This window comes from Desmodus rotundus, chromosome 8 (assembly GCF_022682495.2).
Source record: "Desmodus rotundus isolate HL8 chromosome 8, HLdesRot8A.1, whole genome shotgun sequence".
Classification (NCBI taxonomy): domain Eukaryota; kingdom Metazoa; phylum Chordata; class Mammalia; order Chiroptera; family Phyllostomidae; genus Desmodus; species Desmodus rotundus.
In genome coordinates this window covers 97,925,547-97,947,422 of record NC_071394.1, presented here as the reverse complement: position 1 = coordinate 97,947,422, position 21,876 = coordinate 97,925,547, and the positions used below count along the sequence as shown (strand labels likewise).

The window sequence follows — 21,876 nt, the reverse complement described above, 5'->3', positions numbered from 1 at the left end:
TGGATCTCAACTTTTTATTTTGTAAAACTGAAACTATATTATTAAACAACAATTCCCCACTTCCCCCCGTCCCTAGCCCCTGGCAGCCACCATTCTACTATAACTATGACTACTTTTTATACCTCATATAAGTAGAATCATATAGGACTTTTTTTTTTCCCCAAGTAGCTTAGGTTACTTAGCATATCCTCAAGGTTCTGAGCTCTGTCTTCTGTTCCATTGGTCTTTACTTCTGTCTTTATCCCTCTACCACACGATATAATTACTGTAGTTTTGCAGTAAGTTTTGAAGTCAGAAAGTGTGAGACATACAACCTTGTACTTATTTTTAAAGATTGTTTTAGCAATTTTGGGCCCTTGAGATTCCATATAAAGGTTAGAATGGATTTTTCTAGTTCACAAAAAAACATTGTTGGGATTTTAATAGAGATTACATTGAATCTGTAGATAGCTTTGTGTGATATTGACATCTTCAAAATATTAAATATTCTAATCCATGAACATATGTTTTTCCATTTATTTATGTCTTTAATTTCTTTCAGCAGTCCTTTATAGTTTTCACTGTAGAAGTCTTTTACTTCCTTCGTTAAGTTTATTGCTAAATATTTTTTTAATGCTATCGTAAATGGAATTATCTTCTTAATTTCCTTTTAGCATTATTCATTGTTAGTATATAGAAGTGCAGCTGATTTTTATATCCTGCAACTGCTGAATTTGTTTATTGGTTCTAACTATTGGGTGTGTGTGGGGGTGTGTGTGTAATCTTTAGGGTTTTCTATATGGATGATCATGTCACCTGTGAAGAGAGATATTACCTCTTTTCCAATTTGGATGCCTTGTATTTATTTTTCTTGCCTAATTTCTTTAGCTAAAATTTCTAATACAATATTAAGTAAAAGTGGTGAAAGCAGACATCCTTGTCTCCCTAATCTTAAAGGAAAATTTTTCAGTCTTTCATCACAAAACTCTTAGTTAGGGTTTTTCATATATGATCTTTATTATGTTGAGATAGTTTCCCTCTATTCCTAGTTTGTTAAGTGTTTTTTATCATGAAAGGGTGTTGAATTTTGTCCTGCTTTCACTCCATCATTGAGATGATCTTGTGGGTATTTTTTAAATTTTATTCTGTTAATGTGGTCTATTGCTTGAACCATCTTTGCATTCCAGGAATAAATCCCATGGGGTCATGGTATATAATCTTTTAAATATGCTGCCAATATCAGTTTGCTAGTATTTTGTTGAGAAATTTTGCATTGGTGTACTTAAGGAATATTGAAGTTAAGAACAATCTAACAATAGCCAGGGCGGGGGTGGGGGGTGGGGTCGGGGACAGTGGGTAGAGGGGATTACAGGAACTACTATAAAGGACACATGGACAAAACCAAGGGGGAGGGTGGAGAGGGGGGAGGGAGGTGGGTTCACCTGGGGTGGGGTGGAGGGATGGGGAGAAAAGGCATACAACTGTAATTGAATAACAATAAAAAAAAAAAAGGAATATTGATTTGTCTGGTTTTCTTGTTTTGTCTTTGCCTGGCTCTGGTGTAATCAGGGCAGTGCTGGCCTCACAGAATAAGTTTGGGAGTGTTCTCTTTTCCTTTTTGGAGGAAGTGTTGAGAAGGTTTTTATTTTAATTTTTCTTTAAGTGTTCGTTAAAATTAACACCAGGCATGATCCCGGCCTTTTGGGGGTGAGTGGTGGAGGGGAGTGAATACCGACTCAAATCTTCTTACTAGTTATAGGTCCATTCAGATTTTCTATTTCTTAATGATTCAGTCTTGGTAGGTTATATGTTTCTAAATTTGTCCATTTCTTCTAGGTTATCTAGTTTGTTGGCATAGAATTGTTTATCATACTGTCTTATAATCATTTTTATTTCTGCAGAATCAGTAATAATGTTTATATCCTCAATGTGAGGGTTAGACACTTATCATTATGGATGGAGCAACTTCGGTTTTCATTCAGTGCTTCACAGTCCTGCAAGATGCGCTTTGAATAATTAATGTTCGGTGACCTAATGATGATACTATCACATATACTTTCTTTTGTCTCCAAAATAGTTGTAAAACTGTGTAAAACTTTAACCCATACACATACATCAAAGAAATTTTCTAGTTTCCTTTTTTCCCCTAAAAAACATTCCTTCTAAAAGCTCTCCGACCTCCTGCTTCAGTCCTTACTAATTGCTTTTTAAGCCTGCTCCACAACTGTCATCCTTTACTTCTCTCTTTTGTTGGTCTCTTTGTTTCCTTGAGCTCATTGTTTTCCTTTTTTTTTCTTTTTTTAATGGAAATAGCATGCTCCAATAGCTTCCTAGGGAAATGCGTATTAAAGGTGAATTGTTTTAAAATCTTACATATCTAAATATGTCTCTGTACTAATATGCCTGATTAATAATTGGGGAATAGAAATCTAAGTTGAAAATAACTTTAATTCAAGTATTGCTTTAAAGTATGTGTGTGTGTCTCTCTCTCTTTTTCTCTCTTTCATTCCTTTTTGCCTTTATCTCCCTACCACATTGTTAAGATCTTTTCTTCATCTTTGTTCTTCTGAAATTTCACAGTAATGTCTCTTAGTGTACTTAATTTTTCATACATTGTACTGGGTACTCAGAGGTTCATTGCAGTCTAGAAACTCATGTTCCCCTGTCTTAGAAAATGGTTATATATAAGTTCTTTGATAATTCCTTCCCTCAATATTTACTCTAGTCTCTTCCCAGAACTCCTAATTAATTGGATACTGGATCTCTTGAACTAATCCTTTCATTTCCTCATCTTTTCTCCAGTTTCCAGCTCTGTCTCCTGCTTCTATTTTTAGGGAGATTTCCTGATTTAGATCTCTCTTCAGCCTTTAACTTCAGCTTTTTCAGTTGCTTGTGTTATTATTTAACCTTGCTGTGCCTGTTTCTCCTATAGTTAAGTGGGGTAATTATTACACTTACTTTAGAGGATTATGGTGAGAATTAAGTACTATAAATTCATATAAAGCATGACATATAGCAAGTAATACATTGTGGCAAATAGTAAGCACTCAGCTTCTGCTGCTGCTGTTGTTATTGTTGTTTCTTCAACTTTGTTTTTATTTTTGCTATCTTATTTCTAATTTTAGAAACCATTTTTCTCTTACATAGCAACATTTAAAATTTTTTTGTTTATTGGTTTTAGGGAGAGGGGAAGAAAGGGGGGAGTGAGAGAGAGAGAAGGAGAGAGAGAAGAGAGAAACATCAATTTTATTCCACTTATTTATGCAGTCATGGTTAATTCTTATTTGTGCCCTGACCAGGGATTAAACACACAACCTTGACGTATCTGGATGACATTCTATCCAACTGAGCTTACCTGGTCAGGGCCTATAGCAACTATTTATATTTTTCTGCAATAATTGAAATTTAGGCTGTTTTGAGAATCAGTACATAGACATTTTTCAATTTGCACACAATTCTAAATATCTAAAGGCCATTTGCAGTGTGATTCTTTTCTAAACAGTTATTCCAGCTTAAAATTTGGGAGCAAATTTTCCTTCAGAGGATGTCAAGTATTATCTTCAAATGTTGATAAGCTGTTCCTATGTAGGTCCCACTAACTCACCATTTAATATCATAAGCGTACTCAGATTTTCAGTCTTTCACAACACAGTAACAAGGTTGTTAGGAAAACTGGACTAGCACCACCCAAAGATGTAACAGAGTGCATGCAGTTCTGACAGGGAGAGCCAAGATCAAGGAGTAGTTTTCTTCAGAAAACAATTCTACTCAAACAACATGAGAACAGACGTAATTTAAAACGTACAAGACACGTTAAATGCATGACTGTAACTTCAAATTATCATTTAGTGTATGCTTTGTATAATGGGATATAAAAACTACCCTCATCTATGAAAGGTTAAGCTGACACCCAAGGCAGTCATAGCTCCTACATCCCACTATTTTCTGGTTGTACCAAAAAGTAAACCATCAGCAAATGATTTCACCTCTCAAAAAAATTTTTTTATGCTTTAAAAATGGGGTAAGGTGGGATTTCCTCCTCAAAAGTTACTCTAGAGCTACTAAAAAACTTGCAACCAAATAGTTGATAAAAATATTCCTCTCCATTTTACAAGGGAGAAAAAGGCCACTAATAAGAGTGGGTCTATGTTAATCAGGCTTGGCTTCCTTCTCTCCTGCTTTATCAGACACTGGACTCTCCTTGTTTTTAGTCTCCCATTTTCTGCAGGTAAACCTTCTTTAGTTTCTTGTTTAGCTACTTCGGCATGTTTTTCACCCTTTGCTCCCCTTTTCCCTTTTGTTTGTACTTTCTGGTCTAAAGTTATCCATTCCTGCTGCATTTTTTGGTTTGTTTTCTACTTTCACAGGAGCGGGTTTAGCTGACAGCCTCAGTGAACATCATGATCTCTTGGGCTCCTCTGTGAAGCTGACTTTCCTTTGGGCATGGGAGGCACAGGCGGTGGTGTGCAGGAGGGGAAGCTGGGGTAGGGAGCTGGCTGGGGTCTGTGCCAGAGCCTTGACAAAGCTGGACCTGACCGAATGTTGCCCAGGCCTGCCCAAACCGGGCTGGCTGTGGGAGAGGTGGGGGGACCAACCAGAAGGAACCATATGACAACTTTTTCCTGTCTCATGGATCTGTGACTCTGTGAGGATGTTAGTGGCAGGTTTTGGGGTAGGAGATGCTCTTTCTCATCTTACATTTTTTTTAAAAAAATTATTTATAATAGAAAGGGGAAGGGAGGGAGGAAGAGAGGGAGAGAAACACCAGTTGGTTGTCTCTTGCACCCTCCTAGCCAGGGACCTGGTTCACAGGCAGGCCCTCAATCCACTGAGCCACACCAGCCAGGGATCATTTTCCTTTGCTTCTTACATAGTTGCCATTGTATCAAAGTTTCTTTTTGTTTCTTTTAGTTACTAATTTAGTATGGAAGCATTCCTCAAATGGCTAATGAGCCTTATCTTTGGTTCACATTTTAAGAATGAAGCACTTAAAACTAAAAAAGAAAACCTTTGTGTACCTGTGTAAGAGTTGTCAACTAGTTTGTTATGACTTTAATTTGAGGTGATTAGATAGGTGCCCACACATTTTGTTTGGGGGTGCCCCAGATATCACTATAGGTTTCTTTTTGGGGGCCATCTGATTTTTCCCAGGTAAGAATTACTTATTTTCCTGTTTGAGGGATATATGCCTTGTTGTCAACATTTTTATTGTTTATTTTAAAGCTGTGGCTTTCCTCATCTTAAAATGAATGCTTTCAACAAGTCACTATGAGGTATGATTTGCTATGAGCCTTTATTCTTTTCCTAGGTCAAAGAAAAGTTATATTCAGCAGATGTTGAATTTTATCAAACACTCCTTTTTTGCATCTACTGAGATGATCATGTGATTTCTCTCTTTTGATCAGTGATTGTGGCAAATTGGATTGATTTTGTAATGTTAAACGCATCTTGTTCTGGGGTTACTCTCACTTAATCATGATTTATACATACACACATTTTAGGTTCAGCTTGCTAACATTTTGTTTGGAAATTTTCTACCTGTTCAAGAGTAAGATTGACTTAATTTTTTTTATGTTTTGGGATCAGGGTTATACCAGCCCTATAAAATGTTTGGGAGAAGGTTCCCTCTTTTTCTACTTCCTTTAATAATTTACATAAATTGGATTTATTTGGATCTTGAATGCTTACTAGTCAGTAGAACTGACTAGTAAAACTATTAGGGCTTGGAAAGATTTTTAACTACTTATTTAATATCCTTAATGGTTAAAGGACTAGTCACATATTTTATTTGTAACTGACTGTTTTAATGTTACACCTTTTTCTAAGAACTTAATCTGTTTTGCCCAAGTTTTCAAATTTATTGGCATATAGTTGTTCAGAATAACTTTATTTTTTAATGCTTGAAGCATCTGTAGTTATAGCACCTTTTCATTCCTAATATTATTTGTGTCATCTTTTTTTTTTTTTTCCTTGCTTGGTTTCATCAGTTATTTTTATCTCCAGTTAACTTCTGTTTTTATTTTTCCTTCTACTTTCTTGACATTTATCTTGGTATTCTAAATTCTTAGGATGGATCTTAGTTCGTTGATTCCACAGCCTTTCTTCTTTTCTAGTATAAACACTGGACTACCATTATTGTCCTTGTAGTTCAGCTCTAGCCACCTATGGTTATCTTCCTACCATTTTAGATTATTCTGTATTTTCTAGAATTTCCTGTGAAAGGAATCAAACAATAGATACCCTTTGTGGTCTGGCTTCTTTCATTTAGCATAATTATTTTTGAGACTCAACCATATTATTTTATGTATCAGTAGTTCATTCCTTTTTATGATAAATCATTGTATTAGATACACAGTTTTTAAATCTGTTTTCCTATTTATGGGCAATAGGTTGTTTTCATTTTACCATTACAATTAAAGATGCTGTGAACATTGTGTGTTTGTGAGAACATACACTTTTACTTCTCTTGGGTAGATACTTAGGAGTGGACTTTCTGGGTCCCATGGTAATTTTTAAGAAACTGTTGAATGATTTTTCAAAGTAGTTGTACCATTTTATATTTCTTCCAGCTGTGTACAAATACTGTAGTCGCACTGTGTCCTTGTCAACACTTGGTATGGTCAGTCTTTTTAATGTTAGGCATTCTGGTACCAGTACCAGATGTGTACTGGTTCTTCACTGTGGTTTTAATTTTCATTTCTCTAATGACTAGTGATGTCGAGCATCTTTACATGTGCTCAGTTGCCATTCATGTGTTATTTTTGATGAAGTGTCTGTTAAGTCCTTTGCCTATTTTTAAAATTGAGTTGTTTGCTTTCTTAATGAGATTTGAGAATTCTTTGTATATTCTGGATACATGTTCTTTATCAAATATATGGTTTACAAATATTTTCTCCCAGTCTGTGACTTATCTTTTCATTCTTTTAACAGTATCTTTTGAAGAGCAGATTCTTTTTATTTTGATGAAGTCTAATTTATCAATTTTTAATTTTATAAATCATGCTTTTGATGTCATGTTTAAAAATCTTTTTAAAATAAGATTTTGATTTTTATTTTCTTATTTTTAAACAGAGGGATGGAGGGAAAGAGGGATAGAAACATCGATGCAAGAGAGAAACATTGTTCGGTTGCCTCTCGTATGCACCCTGACCAGGGACCGAATATGCAGTGGCAGGCTTGTGCCCTGACTGGGAATCAAACCAGTGACCTTTTACTTTGCCAGACAATGCTCAACCAGCTAACTGAGCCACACCGGTCAGGGCCATATTTAAAAATCTTTACATAACCCAAGGTCACAACAATTTTCTCTGGTTTTCTCTGGAAGTTTTATAGCTCTAGGGTTTACAGTTATAATTCTCTTCTATAATTTTTTAACTTAATCACAATGTTATCAGAAAATCTGGTGTATATGATACCAATTCTTTGAAATTTATTTCCTTTTAGTTTGGTGTATTACCTCCCTAACTATGTTCGTGTATATATAACTATAGAAATATATAGGTTTTAAAATTTAACATAAATGAAATCACAATAAATATGGTGGGCTACAAGTTGCTTTTCTAAAATTCTGTTTCAGATATAACAATCTGCATAGCTGTTTTTACTATAATATATTATTACATAGATTAGAGCTATATTTATTCAGCCATTTCACTGTAGAAGCACATTTAAATTGTTTCCAAATTTTCTTGAACATGAATAGTGCTACAACAAACATCTTTGTATGTGATGCCTCCTTGGGCCCACATGTCGATGTATTTCTCTAGACTAGAAGTTGAATTGCTGAATAAAAAGTTATCTCGGTTGAATTTAATCTTCCAAGATTGTGCTTTTTAATTTTTAACAGTTGTTTTTCTTTTTTTTAATATATTTATTGATTATGCTATTACAGTTGTCCCATTCCCCCCCCCACTCCACTCCATCCTGCCCACCCCCCTCCCTCCCACATTCCCCCCCCATAGTTCATGTCCATGGGTCATACTTATAAGTTCTTTGGCTTCTACATTTCCTACACTATTTTTACCCTCCCCCTGTCTATTTTCCACCTATCATCTATGCTACTTATTCTCTGTACCTTTACCCCCTCTCCCCCTCCCACTCCCTTATTGACAACCCTCATGTTCTAGTTGTTTGCCTAGTTTGCTCTCGTTTTTGTTTTATGTGTGGCTGTTAATAACTGTGAATTTGCTGTCATTTTTACTGTTCCTATTTTTGATCTTCTTTTTCTTAGGTAACTCCCTTTAACATTTCATATAATAAGGGCTTGGTGATGATGAGCTTCTTTAACTTGACCTTATCTGAGAAGCACTTTATCTTCCCTTCCATTCTAAATGATAGCTTTGCTGGATACAGTAATCTTGGATGTAGGTCCTTGCGTTTAATCTTGGGTAATGTAATTATGATGTGCCTTGGCGTGTTCCTCCTTGGGTCCAGCTTCTTTGGGACTCTCTGAGCTTCCTGGACTTCCCGGAAGTCTATTTCCTTTGCCAGATTGGGGAAGTTCTCCATTATTTGTTCAAAGAAGTTTTCAATTTTTTGTTCTTCCTCTTCTCCTTCTGACACCCCTATAATTCGGATGTTGGAACGTTTCAAGGTGTCCTGGAGGTTCCTAAGCCTCTCCTCATTTTTCCAAGTTCTTGTTTCTTCATTCTTTTCTGGTTGGATGTTTGTTTCTTCCTTCTGGTCCATACCATTGATTTGAGTCCCAGTTTCCTTCTCATCACTATTGGTTCCCTGTACATTTTCCTTTGTTTCTCTTAGCATAGGCTTCATTTTTTCATCTGTTTTTCGAACAGATTCAACCAAGTCTGTGAGCATATTGATAACCAGTGCTTTGAACTGTGCATCCGATAGGTTGGCTATCTCTTCCTCGCTGTTGTATTTTTTCTGGAGCTTTGAAGTGTTCTGTCATTTGGGCCATTTTTTGTTTGTTTGTTTGTTTGTCTTGGCGCGTCTGTTACTTTAAGGGGCGGAGCCTTAGGTGTTCACCGGGGCGGGGTAATGCTGGTGGCTGCACTGTGACGCTGTACGTGGGGGAGGGGCCGAGTGGGAGCAATGGCGTCCACCTCACTCTCCTCCGGATTTCAATCTTTCACTCCGATACCCACAATCAAACTGGGCCCCTCTGGTGCTGGTTCCCAAGTAGGTGGGCTTGTGCACACTCTAGGCCCCTGTGGGTCTCTCCAACAACCTCTCCTGTGAGGCTGAGAGTCTCTCCTGCTGCCGCCCCAACCCCCAGGGACGCTTTCAATCAGAGGTTTGAGGCTTTATTTCCCCGAGCTGGATATCTGGGTTGCGCGGTCTGCTTCGATGCCCGCCGTTCGTCCGGTTTATCTGTGGGTGAATGTGGTGCCGCAGGGTGCTACCTGCCACTCTGCCAGCCCTGTTCTCCGCCACTCTGAGTCCGGCCCTCTGGGTTTATCTGTGCAAATGTGGGGCCGCAGGGTCTGCTAGTGCTCGGACTGCCTGCCCCATTCGTCCCACACTCCGCCAGTCTCAGTCCCGCCACAGCCACGCAGTCCTCTCCACCCTGGTGCCCGTCTCCGCCCCTCCTACCAGTCTGGATGAATGTTTATTTTCTATTTCCTTGGTGACGGTCCCCCTTGCTGTTCGATTCTCTGTCAGTTCTGGTTGTGCGAGGAGGCGCAGTGTGTCTACCTATGCCGCCATCTTGGTTCCTCCCTCCTTTTTTTTTTTTTTTTTAGCAATTTTATAGCCTGACTTGAAAAAGGTAGCAGGGCCATTGATTAGCTCAGTGGTTTATTCAGCAAGCGTATATTGAGTACATATTGTGTGACCCTTCCTTCTAGAGGTTTTCAGTTCCTTCAGAACCAGTGCCCCCTGTTAATTGCAATATTTTTAAATGACCCTTTCACTATATCAAAATGATATTCTTGGGAAATATAACCATTCACACACAAATAACTTCAAAAAACCAATATAGTACTATAATTATATGCAGGAGAAATAAAAGGAAAGCAGTTCATTATAATGAGTATTTCATGAAGCGATCAGACACAGCTATCATAGAAGATATAACAGAAAAGTCAGATGGTTGTACATAACTTAAATTAAAAATTAAGACTTTAAGAGTAGTAAGAAGATGGCCCTGGCCAGGTGGCTTAGTTGGTTGGAGCGACATCTCCTACGCTAAAAGGTTTCGGGTCCCTGGGCAGGGCACATGTGGGAGGCAACCACTTGATGTTTCTCTTAAGTTGATGTTTCTCTTCCCTCCGCCCCCACCTTCCCCCTCTCTAAAATTAATAGAAATGCACTGTTTGGTGTTGCTCAGTGATTGAGTGCCGGCCTAAGAACCAAAGGGCCACCAGTTTGATTCCCAGTCAGGGCACCTGCCTGGGTTGTGGGCGAGGTCCCCAGAGGAGGGCACACAAGAGGCAACCACACATTGATGTCTCCCTCCCTTTTTCCCTCCCTTCCCCTTCTCTCTAAAAGTAAATAAATAAAATCTTTTAAAAAATTAAATTAATGAACATATCCTCTGGTGAGGATTAAAAAAGAGTAGTAAGAAGATGAAGTTATTTTGTAGATGAAATATAACATAAACAGTGAAACTGAAATGAAATTAGTGTTAGAATAAGTAAGACTAGACTTATTTGTAATATGGTAAGAAAAAAGGATGAGGGATTGTCAAAAAAGGAGAAAATGAGGAAGTATGATGTCCTTATAAAAGTGCTGTACCTTGTATAGAAGGAGTGCACCAAAATAATTTCCTGTGTTTTGTCTGGGGACAGAATAGTGATGATCTCTCACAGAAAACATCTTTATTAAAATCTCACTGCTTTTGAGGTATTTATCTGTAGTGTCTGATACTTTTAAAAGACTTTGGAGACTGTATCCTTTTATTGGTCTTAGGGAATAGAAAATTAGAAACAAAACTATTTTGTCCACCAAAAAAAAAAAAGAAAAGAAAAACACAGCTAAACATCTGTTATAGGAGGACAAAACATCATACTGAGGGTCATAGGTTTAGCACTGCATTTGATTTCCTCAGGGAAATTGTAATAGGAATGTTCTATATTTATATAATAAGGGTTGGCAAAAGTAGGCTTACAGTTGTAACACAAATAAATAATACAGTAATAAACACTAATACAAGAATAAGTTCTGTTTTATGCACTCACAACTGTAAACCTACTTTTCCCCACCACTGTACATTGTGCTTTATTGCCTTATTTAATCCTGAAAATATCCGGTGAGGTAAGAGATATCAGAATTAAGGAGGCACTTGTCCAAAGCAACCCAAATAGGAGCGGGAATTCTATCTAAGCATGCCTAAGAGGACAATTTAGTTTAGATTTGTAGTTGCAGAAACAGCATAGTTTTAAAATATCAGTAGTAATTCTTTAATAGGCAAGGGGGGCAAGGAGACTGAGAATTATTTTTCACAGTAGAGTTTTATCTTACCAAAAAAAAATTTTCCTTGTTCTTTTTTGGGTGGGTAGAAGGGGAGTTTTTCTTTTACAAATTAGGAAAAGGCTTTTGGCTTTCAGCTTGGAGGAGGCATAGGTGTAACTTTCTTCGGTCTTCCTGAATCTGGGTTCATCCAGTGCCAGCTGCCTCCACCATGCCATCGAAGTTCAACCCCAACAAGATCAAAGTCGTGTACCTGACGTGCACCAGCAGGGAAGTAAGCAGTGCTACGTCTGCTGCCCTGGCCCCATAGGTCATTCCCCTGGGTCTGTCTCCCAAAAAGGTTAGTGATGACATCACCAAAGCAACCGGAAATTGGAAGGGCCTAAGGATTACAGTGAAACTGACTATTCAGAACAGACTGGCCCAGATTGAGGCAGTGCCTTCTGCCTCTGTCTTGATCATCAAAGCCCTCACAGAACCACCATGAGACAGAAAGAAGCAAAAGAAAACATTAAGAACAGTAGAAATAACATTTTGATGAGATTATCAACATTGCCCAACAGAAGTGGCACCGATCAGTAGCTCAAACACTCTCTGGGACCATTAAAGAAATCCTAGGGACTGCCTAGTCAGTGGGCTGCAATGGTGATAGCTGCCACCCTCGTGACATGGTAGATGACATCAACAGTGGTGCAGTGGAATGCCTGGCTAGTTAAGAACTACAAAGGAAAGTATTTCAATTAAAGATCATTTGACAACCAATAATAATAATTAGGAAAAGAAGTATAGGAAACACCCACTATTTTAGACTTGGGTTGAAAATAATTAGATCACTCACGATACTGTTTGCTAGTTTTAAAAGATAATTTTGTTCTTGGAAATATTTTCAATATACTATAAATTTATTATAAAAGTGATATAACATTAAATGTTTTAATTTTAATATATTCTATTGATTATGCTATTACAGTTGTCCCATCTTTTTCTTCCCCTTATTCCCCTCCACCCTGTACCTCCCCTCCCACCATCATTCTCCCACCTTTGTTTATGTCCATGAGTCCTACATGTAATTTGTTTGGCCCCTCCATTTCCCATACTATTCTTAACCTCCCCCTGTCTATAATGAAAGCCATATTTCCACCATTGTAGTGTATCTATCACTACTTTATTACCTTATCACGTCCCCACATAAAATAACCATTTCTACCTCTACTTTCACTCTTTATCCTCCTTACTCTTAGTTTTCTCCATGATGATTTCCACTACCTAACAAACATTTATACCTGTTGTTTATCACACTGGAATGTAAATTGCAGGAAGGCAGGAACTTTGTTTCATTCACTGTTGTATTCCCAGTGTCTAAGACAGTACCTGGAATATGGTAAACAGTCAGTATCAAAATTGTTAAATGAATAAATGTATTTGGTTTTGGTCTTTTTTTCACAGGTATATCATCCCATTGTAATTATAGTGTACATACAACTTATTCTTTCATTATTTCACAGAATAAATGTAATCTTTTCCACAGATTTCTCCATAACCTGCATCACCATCCTTCTTCATAGCTACATAATTTTGTATCAAGAGCGTAGTATAAGTTACTAACCCACCCGCTAGTGTGGAACATTAAAGTTGCTGCTGACCTTTCTCTATTATAAATTAACACTGACAAGTATACACTTTACCAGTCAAGGGGCCTAATAGCAAACCAGCTCTTTATGATTTAAACAGAAATGGGATTCTTAAAAAACATTTGAGTTAAAATATATGTGACGAAGGATGGATGACTTGATATTTACCAGCAGGTCTGAATAAATAACTTTGTAGCTAGAGCTATATCCAGATCTCACTGAAGTGCCTGTCCAGTGAAGCTGTAGGTGCAGGCCACACTGCCAAGGCTAGACATGAGGCTCCTGTTACTGAACTCGGGGTTTGCCACCTGGGATGCTGTATTCAAAAATGAGCTGTAGTTGTCACAAGGTAGTTTTATTTACTTGAGCAAGTAAAAGAGGCGGGATTCATATCCAAAGCTCAGCCTTCCTGAAGGGAGGCTTAACCATTGCTTATATAGACTACATGTTGATTGATTTCTTGGCCACATTTATCCTGTTCGAATTCCTGTCAGCTCATCCTGTTTACCCCTGCATCTACAAAATACTGTGCTACATTTTAACATTAGGAAGAAATAACATTTAGTAAGAATGTCCCAGACCTTGAGACCCTTGTGGGATCTAACACTCTGCTGCCAGTGCAAATCTCATGCTCATGCATCCCATGGACCCCCTGCCCTACAGGGGGCGCCAGGACAGCAAGTATCTGACATTTTCTGCTTCTACAGTTGGAAGTAGGCCCATATGGACTGCCTGAAAAGGGGAATTTCTATGTTCTCTAGAAAAATAATTTAGGACCACACACTGATAAAGCCATTTCTGTATTTAGGATAATTTTTGTAAGGTGGATTCCCAGAAGCAGAATTACCAGGCCAGATGGCATAAACAAATTTTTGTGATGAGAGGATCCAAACTATTGACCTTAATAGTTGGACCTTGGAGCTTTTTGTTCACTTGGATTAATCTTCCCTTTTATACATCATTTATTGACTGTACTTAGTGAATAGAGTGTTATGTTTCTTAGAACTTTAAATAGTTGAGATGGAAAGGGGATGTAATTGTCCTTTTTATTTTTTTATTTTATTATTACTATATTTTAATCCTTACCTAAGAACACACTTCCATTAATTTTGGAGAGAAAGGAAAGGGGGGGAGAGAGAGAAACATTATGTGAGAAAGAAACATTGACTGGTTGCTTCCCGTACACACCCTAATTGGGGATTGAACCCTCAACCTTTGGTGCATGGGATAATGTGCCAACCAACTGAGCCACCCAGCCAGGGTATAATCTACCTTTTAAATGGAGAATCATCTCTTTTTTTCCCTTTTGGGTTGTGTGCCTGGGTTTGGGCTAGAACTTGAAAAATGGTTCACATATTCTTAGATTATTTTAAGCTAGTGCACATGCAAACTTGTAGCAGAGTGACAAACTTTTTTTAGTTTTCTTCCTCTCTAAACACCGCCCCCCCCCCCCCCGGCCTGCATAAAAGTAAATATCCATAAAACTTCTTTTCTTCCCACCCTTTCCCCCAGACTTTTGTGGGGGTTTTTGTGACTTTTATTTGGTTCATGTTAGTTGTTTGTGGAGACGTTAAAACAGATGGGTCTCCACGTCAAACTGAAGGCTACAAGTTGGTTTTAATGGCAGGTGCCCTTGGCTGGCAGCCAGAGAATCTGAGTATTATTAGTTCTAGCCCCACCTCTAACTCCCTGTGACCTCAGGAGCTCCTTTTCCTCTGTAGCCTGGTGGGAAGGGTGAGACTTAGACCTGAAGTGTTACAGCACTGCCTTTGCACTAACACTCATCCTCCTGCCAGAGTGGGAGGCTGCAGAGGCTAGAACTCTGACCTGTATTCACAGGCTGAGTGGATAGAATCAAACGTTTGTTAAATGAGCAGTGCTGTTATTCTTGTGGGTGTTTTTGTATATAATGCAGACTGTTACGTTGTTGCCTTCTCTTTAAATGTACAGGGAACTTGCAAAGACCCCATATCTTTAAAAATATTGGTTTAATATATTGTGAAGTTGAAAATGCTATATGCAGAATGTGGTATTTCTGAGTTCTCCAAATCTCCCCTCCACTTCTATAGTTTTAAAACTGTTTTGAGTTGGTTGGACTCCATCATAACATTCTTGTGAGCTCTCAGTTCAGGAAAGGTGGTCTTTAAGGGGAAGGGAGTGCGTTTAGCAAAGGCAACAATCTAAGTGAAGGGAGAACTTTGTAAAGCAAGGTACATTCTTCCCTAGAAGCAATTAATCATATCAGTAGACAGACTGCTTCAGCATCTGGTAAAACAGCAGGGACATGTCAATTTTGCTTCCTTAGTTACAGGGAGTGATAGTGTATTTGACCTTCAGCAGAGCAGGGTCATAGAAAGGCCGTCTTTAAACAGCTGTCTGGTTTTAGTGAGTGGAATCTGCAGCAGCAGTTTGAAAACAAATGCCTGTGAGTTCCCCCAAACAACCCTTGGCCTTTTGGGTTAGACTGTCTGGTCCAGCAGGTTGCAGAGGAAGAATGTAAATAAAGCTGCTGGGAGCCATCAGCATGGTAAGTATAAGGGTCCTGAAGAAAACAAGACTGATATTGAAGCCTGTTCTCATTCTCTCAGTTTCTCCAGTAGGAAAGCCGCCTTATAATGCTGTGTATTTCACAGGGACTTGTTTTTAGAGCAGTTGGTAAAATAGCAGTGGATTTAGACACCTCTTTGAAGAAATTCAGGTTAATGTCTACTGCTGTGTTCAGCACCTAGGAAATTATTTCTTTATAGACACTTATATTTGAATATTCTGGGTAAATTCAAAGTGGGACAAAAGCCGTTTATATATATTGTTGTTTCCATCAGGTTAATCTGCCTGAGAATGCAGAGTTTGTGAACAGTGTTACTCGTAAACACCTCATTGTTTTACATAGTTGTAGGTAGTGGCTGTTGACTTTGGATTTTTGTTTTTGTGCCAGGAAATTTAGAGCTGTAGTCTCATCTTTTTAAACACACGATCTGGAAAATTGAAGAACTTGTTAATCAGTTTTGATATAATGAGACTTACTTATGATGTTCAGCTTTGATTCTTTCATTGACTTTATTTATACTAATAAAGAAGAGCTAGACTTAACCAGTCATCAAGAGAAGTAATTCTTTAGGAATGTGGCACAGGGGCATTGTAAGGTTTTAATCCTCTCTGTAAGGCAAAGGATAAGACAGACCAGCAGCTTCCTGTGGATCCTTACCTCTGATTCAAGTTGCTGCACAACGAGGGTGTAACTCTGCTCATTGACCTTTCAGTACACTTATTATTTAATGGTCCTTTGGAATAAAAATAAAAGGAGGATATAGTACATTTCAGTTCAGGCTGGAGGTGTCCCCTGCCTGAAACCCTTTACCTAATTAGGCATTTACGTTGTTCATTTTTTTTCATGGTGAATGTTAAGGCCAAGTTGGAAGTTCCTGATTGAAATTTGTAACATGCTAGGTCTCCTTGGTCTGTTTTTTTCCACAGGGTATGAACTTTGTTGCCCTATTAATAATCCATGGGAATGTTGCAGCCAGAACCTAGAATAAATTACAGATTAGAAACTGTTTAGTATTTGCTCATTAGCCCAGTGCTGTCTGTGGGCATTCTCTTCAATGTAGATGTTCATCTTTTAGCAAATGACTGAGTGTAAACCACATAAAATTTTCCTAAGAATTATTTCCTTTAAAAATGCTACCAAAGCAATGTTATATTATGGTGGAATAGAGAAGGTTCTCACTCGACACTGAAAATATGTGAACTTTCCCATCAGCCTCATAAACCCAGGTGTGTCAGTGGGAACTAGTACTCTTTGGTTTGTATAACGAACTGCCAAGGCGGGTGTTGTGCAGTACTTCTTGCAGGATGGCTAATTAGCAGACAGGCACAAGAGTAGAGTAAAACAAAGAAAGGACTAGACAGAGTCCTAGGATCAAGTACTGTAAAAAAGTCTTATTTATTCCCTAAGTTTAAGTGTTCACTCACTAAGCAGTCATTGTGGGCCTAATATGTGCTTGGGCTTGGGAGTAAAAGGAGAAATAGGAAATGTGCCCTCCTGCCCTCAGGGGTAGGCTTCCACAGGCAGTTCACAGTAGGTGCCCTGGAGAGAGTGCCATGATACAGGAGCTCTGGGAGCCCTGAGCAGGGCCTGTATACCAACCTTCGGGGTCAGGAAAAACTGGCCAGAGGAGCAGGGCTTTTTTTTAAAAAAATAAACTCTTTAGACAGTAAACATTTGGGTGTTGGGCAAGCACTTTTGACTTTAGAAAGGATGTGAAATGGCACAGCTGACTCTACCCTTTAAGCAAGTGTTAGAGACCATGCAGTGAAGACCTGTGTCTAAACATACTTTTACACCCAGCTCGCCTATGGCTTAATTGAGATCTTTGGACTAGCAGTTTAATAGTGTTTGGACCAGCAGTTTCCCAGTCACAGTACAAGTGCTCTGGCCAGGGTATAACTCACACCTGGGTGTTGTCAGACATTTATACTTCAGTGTGAACTAAAGATTCTGTTCTTTGCAAGTTGAGAAGGTTGAAGGAGTAGAAAGTAGGTTAAGGCAGAGGACCAAGATTGTCATCAGGCACTGAAAGTAGGCAGGAAAAAATGGAAAGCAGATACTTCAAGTAGTCAGAAATGCATCTGATATTTTTATGTCCTGTTACCAAATTTACTTTTATCACTGTGCTAAATGATATTCAACAAAATGCTTTTGGAAAAAAAAATTCCTGCCTTGATGTCTGTTCATAATATTGGGCTCTAATCTACACAACTGCAAGAATTTTTGAGAGGTCCCATCATAGCATTTTTGCCTTCAAGCCAAATCATATCTAAACTGCCCCTGGAGCGACTAGAACATATATTCTCTCTAAAGACCACAGGAGTGGAAGATCCCAAGTATTTTCCCATTAACCTGTCCCTTCCAGAGTTAAGCATTCCTTTGTTGAGTCCCAGGAATACTTAAGGCTGTTCACCCAGTCTGCGTTTATTACTGAGCTATCAGGAGCCCATTGCCAATGCGACCCATGCCCCCTCTCAGGCAAATCTTTTGAGGCTTTTGGACTTCTCATATAAAAAGGAATCATAAAATTTGCAAGTATATGTATTAATAGGTGTGGGAGCCAAGATCTAGGGAGATTAAACTGTAGCTCAGGCAGAGTTGCAAAGCTTGGCATATAGCAGTCTCAGTGCCCAGCCCCACTTTTTCCCCTGTAGCTGTCCCATCTCCACCCCACCACCCCACTCACCACCGGATACTTGAAAGCCAGGCCACTTTCAAATGCTCTGTGTACCCAGCCCACAACTCCAGGGTGGAACGGGGTCAGTCTCAGGAGATTCAAGTGAGGCATCGTCAGAGTCACTTTTTTGCTTACTGTTTAGAAAGCTCCTTTAAGTCCCTATGGAATATATTTTTAATACTGTTATTCTTTTAAATAAACTTTTATTGTAGTATGACATGCATAAGTTCACAATTCATAAGTATATAACAGAATTATCAGAGACAATATTCCCATGGTTAAAAACACCACCCAGGTTAAGAATAGAATAGAATTTCCTGCCCTCCCTAAAGGCGACCTCTGTCCTGAATGCTTACACCATGGATTGAATAATTTATGTGTTCATTCTTTAAAAAACAAATGTTAAGAGCTTTATTAAGGTATAATTCTCATACCATATAATTTATCTATTTAAATTGTACAATTTTGTGGCTTTTAATATATTTATAAGGTTGTGCAGCCATCACCACAATCTAGCTTCAGAACATTTTTCATTATCCCAAAGAAACCTTATACTTTTAGCTACCTACCTCCCCCGCACCACCACCACCAAATTTGCTTATTACCCCCAGCCATAAGCAACCACTAATTTACTTTCTGACTTATCAATTTGCCTATTCTGGACATTTTATATAAATGGATTCATATAACATGTGGCCTTTTGTGGCTAGTTGCTTTCATTCAGCATAATGTTTTCAAGGATAATTGTTGTCTTATAGTGAATTTTTTTCCTTGATAAAATTAATGCTTATGAAAGAAAATCTTTTTAATAACTGTTCCAGTAATTAATCATGATATGCTTTATAAATTTAAGATAGAATTCACTTACCATAAAATTCACCTTATTTAAAGTATATAGTTATTTTCTGGTATGTTCACAGGTTGTACAGCCATCACTACCATCTAATTCCAGAACATTTTCATCGTCTCCAAAAGAAACTTCATAACTGTTAACAGTTATTCTCCTTCCCCATCCCATCATCCCATCACTCCTTGGCAACCACTAATCTACTTTCTATTCCTATGGGTTTGCCTATTCTGGACATTTTTTATATATGGAATCATAGAATATGTGGTCTTTTGTGTCTGATTTAATCAATATTGTAGAATGTATCAATGCTTCATTTCTTCTTATTGCAAAGTAATATTCTATTGCATGGATATATATCACATTTTATTTATCCATTCATCAGTTGATGGACATTTGAGTTGTTTCTGCTTTTGAACTATTGTGAATAATAGTACTTATGAGCTGTTATGAATAGGATGTGAACATTTCCACATGGGTTTTTGTGTGGGCATATGAGTATATACCTAGGAGTGGAATGGCTGGTTCATATGGCAGCTTTATGTTTAACCTTTGAGGATTAGCCATACTGTTTTCCATAGAGGCTGTAACCATTCTATTTTCATGCCAGCAGTGTATGAGAGTTCCAGTTTCTCTACATCCTTGTCAACACTTGTTATTGTCCATCTTTTAAGTTGTAATACTTCTTTATATTGTATATATGTGTGTCCATTTATCAGATATATGATTTGCAAATTTTTCTCCCTTTTGTAGGCTGTCTTTTCACTTTCTAGGTGGTGTCCTTTGAAGCACAAAACTTTAATCTTGGTGATGTCCATTGTATCTTTCTTTTGGTGTCATGTCTTAGAAACCACCACCTAATCCAAGTAAACTAAGATTTGTACCTATATTTTCTTCTATTGTTTTTTTAGTTTTAGCTCTTTTATTTAAATATTTGACTCATTTAAGTTCATTTTTCCCTTTAGCAATAAAATACACATAACAAAATTTAACATCTTAACTGTATTTAAGTATACAGGTCAGTGGTATTAAATACATTAACAATGTTGTACAATCTTCACCATCATCCATCTTCATAACTTTTCATGTTGTAAAACTCAAACTTTATGTGCATTAAACATTAACTGAGATTACTCCTCTCGCCCCAGTCTCTAGATCCAACATCACACTTTCTGTCACTATGAATCTGACTTTTCTCAGTATCTCACATAAGTGGAGTCATGCAATATTTGTCTTTTTGTCACTGGCTTGTCACTTACCATAACGTCTTCAAAGTTCATCCACATTGTATTGTATGTCAGAATTTCCTTCCTTTTTAAAACTGGATAATATTCTGTTGTATAAGTATGCCACAATTTGATTATCCATTCATCTCTACATAGACACTTGGGTCACTTTCACTCCTTGACTATTAGGCCACTATGACCATGTGTGTACAACTATCTCTTTAAGGCACTACTTTCATTTCTTTTGTGTATGTACCCAGAAGTAGAGTTGCTGTATTATATGGTAATTCTTATGTTTAATTTTTTGAGGGAACTCCATCCTGTTTTCCACAGCAGCTGTACCATTTTACAGTCCCACAAACAGTCAACAAGGGTTCCAGTTTCTCCACATCCTCATCAACACTTTATTTTCTGTTGGTATTTGTTTTCATAGTAACCATCCTAATGGGTAATGGGTATGAGACAGTATCTCATAGTTTTGATTTTTATTTCCCTAATGACTAGTGATGTTGAGCAGCGTTACATGTGCTTATTGGCTGTTTGTATATCTTCTTTGGAGAAATGTCTATTCAAATCCTCTGTCCATTTGTTAATTGGGTTGGGTTTGGGTTGTTTTTTTATGTTGAGTTTTAGGAATTCTCCATATATTCTACGTATTAATGCCTTAGGAGATATATTACTTGTAAATATTTTCTCCCATTCTGTTGGTTGCCTTATTTGCTCTGTTAATACTGTCTTTCAGTGCACAAATTTAAAAAATTTTTTATAGTTAAGTTTGTCTCTTTTTTTTCTTTTGTTGCCAGTAACTTTTGTATCATATCCATGAAACCATTGCCAAATCTTATACTGTGATGCTTTTCTGTGTTTTCTTCTAAGAGTTTTATAGTTTTGGGTATTAAATTTAAGTCTTTGATCCATTTTGAGTTAATTTTTTATATGGTGTTAGATAAGAGTCCAACGTCATTCTTTTGCATGTGGATATCTAGTTTTCCCAACACATTGTTGAAAAGACTATCCTTTCCCCCATTGAATGGTCTTGGCACTCTTGTCAAAAATCATTTAACCACATATGTGAGGCTTTATTTCTCTCCTGTTCTATTTCTGTGGTTTATATGTCTGTGTTGTTTTGTTGTTTATTGTTTGTTGTGTGTTTTTTTTTAATTTTAGAGACAGAGGAAGAAAGAGAGAGGGAAACATCGATTTGTTGTTCCACTTACTTGTGCATTCAGTTGTTGCTTCTTGTATGTACCCTGACTGGGGATCAAACCCCCAAACTTGGTGTATCAGGATACACTCTAACCAGCTCAGCTACTCTGCCAGGGTTATATGTCTGTCTTTATGCCATTATCACACAATGTTGACGACTGTGGCTTTGTAGCAAGTTTTGAAACCAGGAAGTATGAGCTCTCCAGTTTTGTTGTTTTTCAAAGTATTTTTGGCTATTTGGGGTCCCTCAAGATCTTATGATGGGTTTTTTTATTTCTGCAAAAAAAAAAAAAAAAGAAGAAGAATTGGGATTTTGATAGGAATTATATTCAATCTGTAGATCACTTTGGGTACCATTGCCATTTTATCAATAATTAAGTCTTTCAATC

At 37.7% G+C, this 21,876-nt stretch overlaps 1 protein-coding gene and 1 pseudogene across 5 annotated transcripts in view; both read left to right on the top strand.

The window, feature by feature from the left end:
• Positions 1-21,876, top strand: part of NR2C2 (nuclear receptor subfamily 2 group C member 2) — a 91,838-nt gene that overhangs the window by 24,627 nt on the left and 45,335 nt on the right. The window lies entirely within an intron of this gene.
• LOC112301124 (large ribosomal subunit protein uL11-like) lies at positions 11,347-12,133 on the top strand (annotated as a pseudogene).